We start from the raw sequence: 13237 nt of genomic DNA, 5'->3' as shown, positions 1-13237 counted from the left end.
CTTCGTATCTCTAGTACTTAGCAAACATGCCTGACACACAGTAGGTGCTTAATGAATATTTGTTGGTTGACTGATAAGATTGTGTGAATCAAATGAGTTAATACATATAAAAACACTTGGCGCTATAGGAAGTGCTATACATATTAACTGGATACTATAGAATGCAGTCACTTACTCAATAAGCATTTATTAAGTATTTGCTAAATGCTAAGCACTGGGCTACTCCAATGCCAGTGGTTAATACATTACAAATATTTTACCTCTTCATTTTGTCTGTAACCTCTTCTCATAAAGGTACCTTTTGGCAAAGAAAAAGCCATTGTGAATTCTTTATAAGAGCCTTGTATCTCCAACTTTGAACAGGGGATTGTTATCTTAACCCCATCATTTGGTGCTGGACCTCAACCTCATCATTTTCATTTATGAACATGATTAAGTTCAAAGCCATTATTCCTGGTGAATGACTTTTGTCCATTTTAACAAACAAATTGAAAATTCTCTTTCCTGTTCCTAGTTTCTAGACCGACTGTTCATCTTGGATCCTAAAAGCTCTCAGTCATAGCACAGAGCTGTTTAACCAAGAAGGTCAGTCGTTGTTGCAACTTGGGAATGATCTGGGACTTTGCAGGTAGGAACTCCATCTATGTTTGACAAATCTTAGGATTCACCTTCAACTCAGAGAGGTAATGTAACTTGCCTAATATCACATAGCCTACAAGTGTGAGGGTCAGGATTTGAACCCAGTTCTTCTTACTTTCCACCCAGAATTCTATCCACTTGGCCTCTCTATAGGGCTATGACGTAACAGAACACATTTATGTTATGGATGGTTTTAATAATCTTGTCCATATTATTTTAATCCTTAGAAAACTGTTAAATACAAATAGCTTTTGCATTCATCATTGAAGCCCTTTCATCTTCTTTTCCCAGCTGACAGACTTTAATGGAAAGGGGCCCAGAAGTAATCTGCTTTTTAATTTTTTCTTTTGTTAGTTTCTTTGGAAACTACCTTGTTCTTTCATCAAGAAAGAATGATTTGGTGGGTGAACTCATTAGAGGCAAATTTCAGGGAAGAGGAGGTTGAAGGAGATGAAGTTTTCTTTTTGCTTTTCCTGAAACATTTTCTAAGCAATTTTCTTCATAGAGATTTTAAATGCTATGGAAGCTTCTGCTTTCAGGAACTCCCATTAGAACTGGGATTCTTAACCTGAGTCTATGAACTTAATAAAAAAAAAATTTTAAAGAAAAAATAGTAAACAGCAGCAAATAGTCATTAAGTGACTTATCCAGGTTCACACAGCTAGTAAATGTCTTAGGGTGTCATTAAATTAGGATCTTTCTCACTAGGTCAAATGCTCTATTTACTGTGTCACCTAGCTGTTCCAGTTTTAATGGTCTGCAAATTCCAGCTATATCCCCAGTGTTTATTGACCAGTTTATTATTTAAACTGATATAGATTTTTTCACTTCTCCTATCTGTACTGTGATGTGTAAATCTTTACTTTTCACTTCTAACTTTTGTAAAATTTCATTGTATGTAACTTGATTATGTAACTAAGATCTCAATTAGGTTCCTGAAATGGCAGCTGAAGGTCCATTGGTTTTTGTATATCATGGGTCTATGCTCTGAGCATATAATAAACCTGTTTTAAACATATTTTTGCATGTTGATAAGTATGATTGGCAGCAGAATCTATCAAGGAATTCATGGAAAGCTTTTGGTATCTGAGGTTATCTGAGTCTAAACCTCTAGTCTTATTTTTTACAATATAACATGTTGCCTAATTCTGTTACTGTGTGTTATAATTAAACTTCTATTTTGCTATTTTGCTAAACCTAACTTCTTTATTAGTCCATCCCCATTCCTCTACTCATACTTCCCAACATGATAGCTTAACTGATGTGTAGATAAATGATGACACAACTTTGTGTATTCCTTCATTTGTTCATTCCTTTATTCCATTCAGTAAACATTTACTGGGTGCCTGCTATGTGTAAGGCCCTGTGCTACATTTTGTGGTATAAGTAAAGAGAAATAAGAGAAGAATGCAATCCCTATCTTTAAAGGGTTTATAGTTTAAAAAAGAAAATTAAGTTAAAATTTTCAGTCTCTCTGCTATATACATTTCTTCAATTTAGCTATTTAATCAGCAACTTTAGTTATCCATTAGTTTATGAATTAGGTCTAAACTGTTAGCATTTCTATAAATTACCCCATAGAATAAAGTAGCTGAATCTGTGCCTAGGCTTCTGATTGGGAATAATGATTTAGATTTAACTATATCCTCAAGTTGCCTTGGGTTTCAGAGACTTAATTTGGGTTCTCTTAGGCTGGTAAAACATGCACCAATCTCAGGTGTAACAAGTGAGCTATTGAGCAAAGTTCTAATGAGACTGAAAATGTTTATCTGTTCTTTCTCTTGTCAATACTTAATATAAAGAATATTATAACATAACATAATAACATAAAGAATATGTTAATGTAAAGGGCTTCTGAAAATGGAGTCCAAGACCATTTGCTTTCCCTGGGAATCTTTGGATGTGAGAAATGGATGGATATTGCCACAGTTATGAGAGTTAAATTGGGGAAATGACACTTATATTAGAAAAATAAAATCCACAAGGACTCAAGAAATAATCATGGGTGGAGTTTAACTTCCTCCAGAAGAATGTAAACTCCTCGGAAGCAGGGACTGGCTTTTGCAATCAGAGGTGGTAGTCTGTGATTTGAGAAGAATCTTTTGTTCTTTGCCCCAGTCCACCTCTGTTACCTTCCCCCTTCCAGAATATAAGTTCCTATGGGAGCAAGGATTGGCTATGTAATGAAGGATGGGGATTCATGTCCTGTAACTTCTGTAACATCCAATTAATGAGGAATCAGGGGAAGGACTTTTTCTTCAGGATATGCCTTTGGAGTTTCAAAATTGTGTCTACTCACCTAGGAACATCTTCTTGCAAGAATGTAAAATAAATCTTTCCTGCATTCATCAGTGAGTCTAGTGAGTCTGGAGTTTGGGGTAAGATGTTTTGTTTTTTTACAAATGGGGGCTTCTCTGAGATCCAGACATTATGAGTTCTAGGTGGCCCTGTTGAAGCATGAAGGAATGTGTCCCATTGATTTCAATGACCACGGTTCAGCTCCAGCTTCCTCTCCTTATAGACTGTCCAAAGATCCCAGGACCATGCTGGTAAGTAAAGTCAATGATGAATACAGGAAACAGGAAGGGAACTATAACAGGTTCTTTAACAGCCAGGCAACTCTGTGCACAGACCAAAGATAAGAGGTCATCTTACTAGGTCTGAGGTCAGACAGGTTAGTAAGATGGGGGATTTAATGGTACAAGGATGGAAATTCCTGAGACAGATCTCTCATATAGTCCTGGAAGAGAGGATTTGTCAGGAAATCTAGAGTTGAGTAAATATTACTGAACTGGGATCACTGGAGGGTGATGTGTGAAGGAGTGTAAAGATCTCCATGATGGGGTGGAAGAAGGATCTGTACAAGAGAAATTTATAAGAAATTCTAGTAAAGAAAGAAATGAGATTCTTCTCCAAGTAGTAGGGAAGGAACAACTCTGTACTAGACAGAAAGAAAAGGAATTTAAAAACAGTTTGTGTTTGTGTGAGAGTGTGTTTTATCTTCTATGCTCCTCTCAGTCAGCTGAGTTACAAAGGAAACAAATGTGATCATTTGGGGATTTAAAAGCACTTTTGAGGCATCTTGATGCAAACTAACCTGAATTTTTTTTTAAGCTTTTAAGCCTTTCTCCTTAGAGGGGAGGTAGATGTCAGCCCCTGCCCTTGGGTCCATTCCCTTGGTTTTTTAACTTATTGGGTTTGGAAAAAGCTTGGTTCTGGGTGTAGAATTCCAATCTCTTCACCTTTAAGTTTTCTGAAGGTTTCTGATTGGAATTTTTGGTTAATCTGAAATTTAGCATTGAAAATTTACTGTATACTAGTTATTTTCATGATCTGCTGGCTTGAGAAGGTGAAGGCTTAGTCTATCCTGCCTTCACTTGCTCTTTAAAAGTGAGAAAACAAACCCATTCTCTGTAGCTCACCCTCCCACCCTTTTTTGCCAGCCCCCTCCTTGCTAGTTAAATGAAATTCCTTTACCATTAATTGTTTCTCTTGTTTAAAGGAATAGCTTATGTTTACACAGTGTTAATAACTGAATATTTGTTTTTATTTTTCCAGTTTACGGTTGTTTTAAGGCAAAGTCATCTGTGATGCTATATCAAAGGTTCTATCACTTAGCAATGCAAGGAACTTCTAAGAGAAGTTTGTTAGATTTTTGGTTAACTGCAAATTCTTTGAAAATGGTTATTTCAAAACCCATTCAGCAAATTATCTAATTTATTAAATGCATCATGATTTCATTGTTTAATGAATATGATAGCAAATGTGCTTTCTTGAAGTACCTAGGCAGGATTTCAACCTGATAGTCCAGGCATCTAGTTTTGGCGGTGGGATTAGGGATTAGTATCTAAAATTTCTGATTAATAAAACTTGCTATGGAGATCAAATCTCTTGAGATTATAACCAATACACTTCTGAGTTATGAATTTGGGAATGATTATCTGAATTAAGTTAGTAATCCACCATTTGAGAGAAATACCATTGCTCAAATGGATTCCTGAGTTGGCTATAAATTAGCTATTATAATCAGGCCCCTGTTTTTTCCTGTGCCTGGAGCCGCTAGTTCCTGAATTGGGTCTTGAAGAGTTTCACCAAGTGAAAATTCCAGAGTTTGCAGATAGCTAACACAGCATTAAAGATGCAAGAAGCAAGGAGTGAACATTAGAAGCAATATTTGAGACCCATGGTAACAGTAGCTTAGATGCATACTCATCTGACAGTCATGATGAATCTTGATATAAATTTGGCGGGACCAAGGTTACACAGGAACTGACTTACATGTTGAGCCTATTTTCTATGAGACTCCCTTTTCTACTCCCCAGGGGAGATTATATACTAAGATATCAGAGAAGAAATGTGTATAATGTCTTTTTTTTAAATTTTAAAGCTTTTTATTTTCAAAACATATGTACAGATAATTTGTCAACGCTGACCCTTGCAAGCCTTGTGTTTCATATTTTCCCCTCCTTCCCCCAGGTGGCAATCAATCCAATATATGTTAAACATATGTTAACATATATTAAAATATATATTAAATCCAACATGTGTAAATATTTATACAATTTTCTTGCTGCACAAGAAAAATCAGATCAAAAAGGAAAGAAAATGAGTAAGAAAACAGAATGCAAATGAACAACAATAAAAAGAGTGAGAATGTTATGTTGTGGTCCATATTCAGTTCCCACAGTCCTCTCTCTGGGTTTAGATGGTTCATTACAAGATCACTGGAACTGGTGTGAATCATCTCATTGTTGAAGAGAGCCACATCAATCAGAATTGATCATCATATAGTATTGTTATTGCTGTGTATAATGATCTCCTGGTTCTGCTCACTTCACTCAGTATCAGTTCATGTCAGTCTCTCCAGGACTCTCTGAAATCATTCTCCTGATCGTTTCTTACAGCACAATAATATTCCATAACATTCATATATCATAACTTATTTAGCCATTTTCCAACTGATGGGCAGCCACTCAGTGTCCAGGTTCTTGCCATGGCAGGGGTCCTCAAACTACGGCCTGTGGGCCAGATGCGGCAGCTGAGGATGTTTATCCCCCTCATCCAGGGCTATGAAGTGTCTTTATTTAAAGGCCCACAAAACAAAGTTTTTGTTTTTACTATAGTTGGGCCCTCCAGTAGTCTGAGGGACAGTGAACTGGCCCCCTATTTAAAAAGTTTGAGGACCCCTGTAAGTGTCTTGTTGATTCATTTTGAAGTAAACATCCCTTTGCTAAGACAGAAACAGAACAAAGAAAGAACAGTTTAGACAAGAGGGGCTTAGACCTTGAACTAAGATAATGGAAGAAAGAATGGCGAGAAGGGAGCAGATGGGAGAGATGGAGCACCTTGAAGCCATCTGTGGGACTTGACAATGATTGGATATGGAAATGAGGGAAAAGAGAAGAATCCAAGAGGATAATGTGTGGGACAGGAAGACCTCCTTCCTCTAATTAACTAATCAGAGACAGCCACAAAGAGAAAGCATTTATTCCAGTGGTCCTCAAACTTTTGTTCTCAATATCTTTATCCTATTAAAAATGATTGAGGATCTGTCCAAAGAGTTTTTGTTTATGTGGTTTGTGGTTATAGATATTGATCACATTAAAAATAAAAACTAATTATGAATTTTAGGCTCTCTGAAAGGACTTCAGAGATTCCCAGGATGCTCTGGAGCAGACTTTGAGAGCCACTGGTTTATCCAATCCCTGCAGGGAGAGGCCCAAGCACCAGCTCCCAACATATGCTCGACTTGACAAGCTGGAAACAGCAAAGCTGGTTGAATAGCAAAGACCCAAGCCTTTTCATTGGATGGCCTAAAAAGGAAGCAACCATTGGTGACCAATGTTGTTTGCTTCCTGTGGCTCACGCCACTTCCTGTCACTTCCTGAAGCTGGCATCTAGGGTCTGACCTTTCTCGCCCTAGGCCTTGAGATCATGTGACTTCCTGTATCCTGGGCCTTCCTGCCCTGCAGACCTCTGGGAAGAGGCATCGCGTGATTTCGGCCTAGTCTGACCTCACAGACTCATAGCGAAAACTTCACCTGGTCTCATTCAATAACACACTCTCAAACTTGGGTGGCAGTGGGCCTGCTGAGCCCCCTCCTCACCAAGGGGAGCATAGGCCGCTGTCTTTGATGGAAAGAGAGAGCTGGTGAGGGCAGGTTTGGGAGGAAGGTGAGGAATAAGTTTTGGACATAATGAGTTTGAGGGGCCAATGGGACATCCAGGTGCAAACCAATGTCCGACAGGCATTTGGAGATGTATATTGAGAGCAGCGGAAAGAAATAGGAATTGGATAAAAATAGGCTGATGGTTGCTTCAAAGTGGCTTGGAAGCCATAATTGCCACATGAGTTTCACCAAGGAAGAAAGCGCAGAGAAAGGACATCTGAGGACGTTCACATTTAGCGGGACCATAGATTTAGAGCTAGAACAGCCCTTAGAAGTCAAGTTCAACTCCCTTATTTACAGATGAGAAGCTGAGGCCCAGGAAAGTTCAGGGGTCACCCAACTAGGAAGTCCCTGAGGCAGAATTTCAAGTAGTCTTTTTGTGTCCTATTCACTAACAGGGGTCCTCAAGCTATGGCCTTCCGGCCAGATGCGGCAGCTGAGGATCTTTATCCCCCTCACCCAGGGCTATGAAATTTCTTTATTTAAAGGCCCACAAAACAAAGGTGTTGTTTATACTATAGTCCGGCCCTCCAACAGTCTGAGGGACAGTGAACTGGCCCCCTATTTAAAAAGTTTGAGGACCCCTGGCAGTGATGTGCTGCTCCTCCAGCAGAACTTAGATGGAGAAACAACAAAGGAGAATAAGAAGGATCAATCATCAGTCCAGGTAGGTGGAGATCTGAAGAGGAGAGAGTTACAGAAGCTAAAACCAAGTATCAAGAGTGGATGGTTATCAATTTAATGGCCTGATGCAAAACTGGTGCATGAGCAAGTCCTTGACCCAATTTAAACAGACTTCCCGTTGGAGTGAAGTGTCAATGAACCTCATGCTTTTGATCTGACCAAGCACTTGATGCATTTGATGTAATGTCTATGATTAGTTAATTGATTAAGTCAATAGAGGTGTTTGGATCTTGTTCAGCCTACCAAAAATCAAATTATTTCCCACCTGGTTGAGTTATCAATTATCTTTCACTTTAAGTGGAATAGAATTATTGTGTGGGCTTATTCTCACTCTTATATATGATATTATTCTGTCTAGGTTCTAAATGTTGTTCAGGGACAAGCTTTGTCTTCCTATTTCAAACCAGGGATTATTTCTTCTCATTTTTATATTTCTCACACTATACCAATATAGTACTTCGTTGTTGCTTTTGTGGGTATAATTCCCCAATTTGTTCAAAATAATGTGGAGTGCATTTTGAAGTAAAACTAAACATGATGACAATATTGGGGAGACACCTGAAGAAGGAATGGCATAAAATGTTTGTGGCAGCCCTGTTTGTAGTGTCTAGAAACTGGAAACTGAATGGCTGCCCATCAATTGGAGAATGGTTGGATAAATTGTGGTATATGAATGTTATGGAATATTATTGTTCTGTAAGAAATGACCAGCAGGATGAATACAGAGAGGACTGACGAGACTTACATGAACTGATGCTGAGTGAAATGAGCAGAACCAGGAGATCATTATATACCTCAACAACGATACTCTATGAGGATGTATTCTGATGGAAGTGGATTTCTTTGACAAAGAGAAGATCTAACTCAGTTTCAATTGGTCAAGGATGGACAGAAGCAGCTACACCCAAAGAAAGAACACTGGGAAATGAATATAAACTGTTTGCATTTTTGTTTTTCTTCCCGGGTTATTTATACCTTCTGAATCCAATTCTCCCTGTGCAACAAGAGAACTGTTCCATTCTGCACACGTATATTGTTTCCAGGATATACTGTAATTTATTTAATATGTATAGGACTGCTTGACATGTGGGGGAGGGGGTGGAGGGAGGAGGGGAAAAATCGGAACAGAAGTGAGTGCAAGGGATAATGCTGTAAAAAATTACCTTAGTATAGGTTCTGTCAATAAAAAGCAGAACAGGAGTTCAGGAAAGCGATTAGGATGGGATGTATATGTATTATATACACACACTTATATGCATATATGTATTACACATATATGTTTATACTTTCTATATAGACGTAATTGAATCTATGGGAGCTTAGATCAACAAAGGGTCTCACAGAAATCTTTAAAGAGACAGGGAAAAGGTGATTAGTACCATTTTATTTTATTTTATTATTTTTTGTTGTTGTTGAGGCAATTGGGGTTAAGGGACTTGCCCAGGGTCAAACAGCTAGGAAGTATTGAGTGTCTGAGGCCACATTTGAACTCAGGTCCTCCTGACTTCAGGGCTGGTGCTCTATTTGCTGCACCATCTAGATGCCTCATTACCATTTTATTGAGGAGGCATAGAGAATTTATATGGCTAAGTCCCAGAGCTGGAAAGGTACAGAGTTGGGATTAGACTCCAGATTAGGAATAGAGCAGGAGAAGATAGATTGGGGGTTTTACCAGCTTTTGGATAACCGTATAATAGGTGATCAAAAGCTAACCACATCACTCTATTCCATCAGGGTTAGGAAATGTTATTCCTAAGTGTAAATAGTTTTATAAAATTTCAATTAATAATATTTTCAGTTACAAGGTAAAAAGGTGTGGTCCTGTTAAAATCAGGGATTTTTATTTTTGCCAGCAGGAAGCATAGCATAATTTATTTTGATATAAGCTTCTAGACACATTAGGATTGTTTGTGTTTGTGTGCTGGCCACTGCTGACTATAGGAGAAATCAATATCTGGTTGCTAGAGGTTGTAAGCTGTTATCACTTGGTGACAGTTGATATATTAGTGGCCAGCGATGAGGAGAATGGAGGTGTGTGCGTGCTCTATCAACTTTTAAGGCATATTTTATTTGTAACAGTAACAGTGATTCGGCCTTCCATTTGTCATCTGTGCCCTTGAAAGTGAGTTGATAAATGAAAATAGCTTCTATCCCACTGAGCCCCATGTTTTTCCATGTCCCACAGTTCAATTCACTACCAAAAAGATGCTGATGAATAATACTAATAGTAGAAAAGAGTTGGGAGATAGGAAGAATAGAAAGAAATAGTAAATACTCCCCCTCACCCCTGTAATCGGAATTAAGTGACTTGCTCAGGGTCACACAGCTAGGAAGTGTTAAGTGTCTGAAACCAGATTTGAACTCAGGTCCTCCTGACTTTTTTTTTTTAATTTAATTTTTATTTAATAATTACTTTATATTGACACTCGTTTCTGTTCCGATTTTTTTTTCCCTCCCTCCCTCCGCCCCCTCCCCTAGATGGCAAGCAGTCCTTTATATGTTGGATATGTTGCAGTATATCCTAGATACAATATATGTTTGCAGAACTGAACAGTTCTCTTGTTGCATAGGGAGAATTGGATTCAGAAGGTATAAATAACCCGGGAAGAAAAACAAAAATGCAGATAGTTCACATTCGTTTCCCAGTGTTCTTTCTTTGGGTGTAGCTGCTTTTGTCCGTCATTTATCAATTGAAACTCAGGTCTCTTTGTCAAAGAAATCCACTTCCATCAAAATATGTCCTCATACAATATTGTTGTTGAAGTGTATAATGATCTCCTGGTTCTGCTCATTTCACTTAGCATCAGTTCATGTAAGTCTCGCCAGTCCTCTCTGTATTCATCCTGCTGGTCATTTCTTACAGAACAATAATATTCCATAACATTCATATACCACAATTTACCCAGCCATTCTCCAATTGATGGGCATCCATTCATTTTCTAGTTTCTAGCCACTACAAATAGGGCTGCTACAAACATTTTGACACATACAGGTCCCTTTCCCTTCTTTAGTATTTCTTTGGGATATAAGCCCAATAGAAACACTGCTGGATCAAAGGGTATGCACAATTTGATAATTTTTTGGGCATAATTTCAGATTGCTCTCCAGAATGGTTGGATTCGTTCACAACTCCACCAACAATGCATTAGTGTCCCAGTTTTCCCGCATCCCCTCCAACATTCATCATTATTTTTTCCTGTCATCTTAGCCAATCTGACAGGTGTGTAGTGGTATCTCAGAGTTGTCTTAATTTGCATTTCTCTGATCAATAGTGATTTGGAACACTCTTTCATATGAGTGGTAATAGTTTCAATTTCATCCTCTGAAAATTGTCTGTTCATATCCTTTGACCATTTATCAATTGGAGAATGGCTTGATTTCTTATAAATTTGAGTCAGTTCTCTATATATTTTGGAAATGAGGCCTTTATCAGAACCTTTAATTGTGAAAATGTTTTCCCAGTTTGTTGCTTCCCTTCTAATCTTGTTTGCATTAGTTTTATTTGTACAAAGGCTTTTTAATTTGATGTAATCAAAATTTTCTATTTTGTGATCAGTAATGGTCTCTAGTTCATCTTTGGTCACAAATTTCTTTCTCCTCCACAAGTCTGAGAGATAAACTATTCTATGTTCCTCTAATTTATTTATAATCTTGTTCTTTATGCCTAGGTCATAGACCCATTTTGATCTTATCTTGGTATATGGTGTTAAGTGTGGGTCCATGCCTAATTTCTGCCATACTAATTTCCAATTATCCCAGCAGTTTTTATCAAATAATGAATTCTTTTCCCAGAAGTTAGGGGCTTTGGGTTTGTCAAACACTAGATTGCTATAGTTGACTATTCTGTCTTGTGAACCTAGCCTTTTCCACTGATCCACTAATCTATTTCTTAGCCAATACCAAATGGTTTTGGTGACTGCTGCTTTATAATATAATTTTAGATCAGGTACAGCTAGGCCACCTTCATTTGATTTTTTTTTCATTAATTCCCTTGAGATTCTCGACTTTTTATTGTTCCATATGAATTTTGTTGTTATTTTTTCTAGATCAATAAAATATTTTCTTGGAAGTCTGATTGGTATAGCACTAAATAAATAGATTAGTTTAGGGAGTATTGTCATCTTTATTATGTTCGTTCGGCCAATCCAAGAGCACTTAATATTTTTCCAATTATTTAAGTCTGACTTTATTTGTGTGGAGACTTTTTTATAATTTTGCTCATATAATTCCTGACTTTCCTTTGGTAGATAGATTCCCAAATATTTTATGGTATCAACAGTTATTCTGAATGGAATTTCTCTTTGTATCTCTTGCTGTTGGGTCCTCCTGACTTTTCAGGGCTGGTGTCTATCCACTGAGTCATCTAGCTGTCCTGGCAGTAAATATTCTTAAAGTCTTTAACTTCATTGAACAGTGTCATCCAATCTGAGAATCATGTTTAGGTTTAGTAAAGGATAGTAACAAAGTCACTTCTATCAGGATTGTTATCTTGTGCATAATAATCTTTCAATAAAAATCATTATACTTAAATGATTATTTTTGACAAATGGTTAGATCTTGGCAGGAGGATTTTGCCAGACAGTTTGTTAATCTGTTGATAGCATACACCATGCAATTGTATTTTCACTGGTAGAACCATTGCAGATTCTATTGCTGTTTAGTTATTGTTTGGTAATTTCTTTGTGATCTCCACCTGGGATTTTCTTGGTAAAGATGTTAGAGTGATCGGTCATTGAACTCAGGAATATGAGTCTTCTTGACTCCAGAACTAGTACTGACTGTACCACCTCGCTGCCCTTGCATGTGCAAATATATTCTAGGAACTGGGGAAGTATAAAGTCAATGAAATATCAAACTCTCAAGGAAGTTAAGAGATAAGCCTTTAAGAGTTGTCTGTGGTTGAAAATTGGGGAAGACAGTATTTGAACCCAGATCTATGTGTGTGGGACAGTGCTAGACCCCCTTTCTCAGTTAACTAATCAGAGACATCATCAGGTACCAAGAGAAAGCCTTTATTTAATCTCTGCAGGGAGAGGCCCAGACACACCTGGGAGCCATCCCAACTTGGCCATGTGCTCTTGGAACCTGGCCAGCTTCCGGCTTGTCCAGGGTTTAAAAGCAAAAGACCTGAGCCTTCTCATTGAATGGACTAAAAGGACGGAACCATCCTTGACTAATGATCACCAATATTGGCTGCCTCCCACAAGTCATGTCACTTCCTGCAGCATCCTGTATCCCAGCGTTTAAAGTTCATCCCATGATTATATGACCCCTCCCTCCCCACTAAGTTCCCAGTTCTGGGAACAGGGATCATGTGACTTAATAATGAGAGATACTTTATCCAATCATTCCCATTCACATACTATCCATCATACCTTGTCTTTTTCCAAAAGAAAAATCCACACATAGTATTTTAAGAGTTTGAAGAACTCCTGGGGGGGATTATTAAATATGGGAATCACAAGACTAAGTTACTATCCCAGCTCTGCCACTTACTAGCTGTTGTGAGTTACTTAGACTTCAGTAACTAGACTTTGCTGTACGATTAGAGTCTATTATTCCTGGATACAACCTGCCAGCCCACAAATGGAAACTGTGACAACAGGGAGAATGGGAAACATAGCTTAGTATAAACTTTAAGTTGCTTTGAGTTTGGGCAAGGTCAACCACAATACAGTTTGTTTATACATCACTAAATGCTGGGAATACATATACAAACAGGAAGAAGGTTCTTTCCCCCAAAG

Source organism: Antechinus flavipes, chromosome 4 (genome assembly GCF_016432865.1).
Source record: "Antechinus flavipes isolate AdamAnt ecotype Samford, QLD, Australia chromosome 4, AdamAnt_v2, whole genome shotgun sequence".
Lineage (NCBI taxonomy): Eukaryota > Metazoa > Chordata > Mammalia > Dasyuromorphia > Dasyuridae > Antechinus > Antechinus flavipes.
This window is presented reverse-complemented; position numbering follows the sequence as displayed.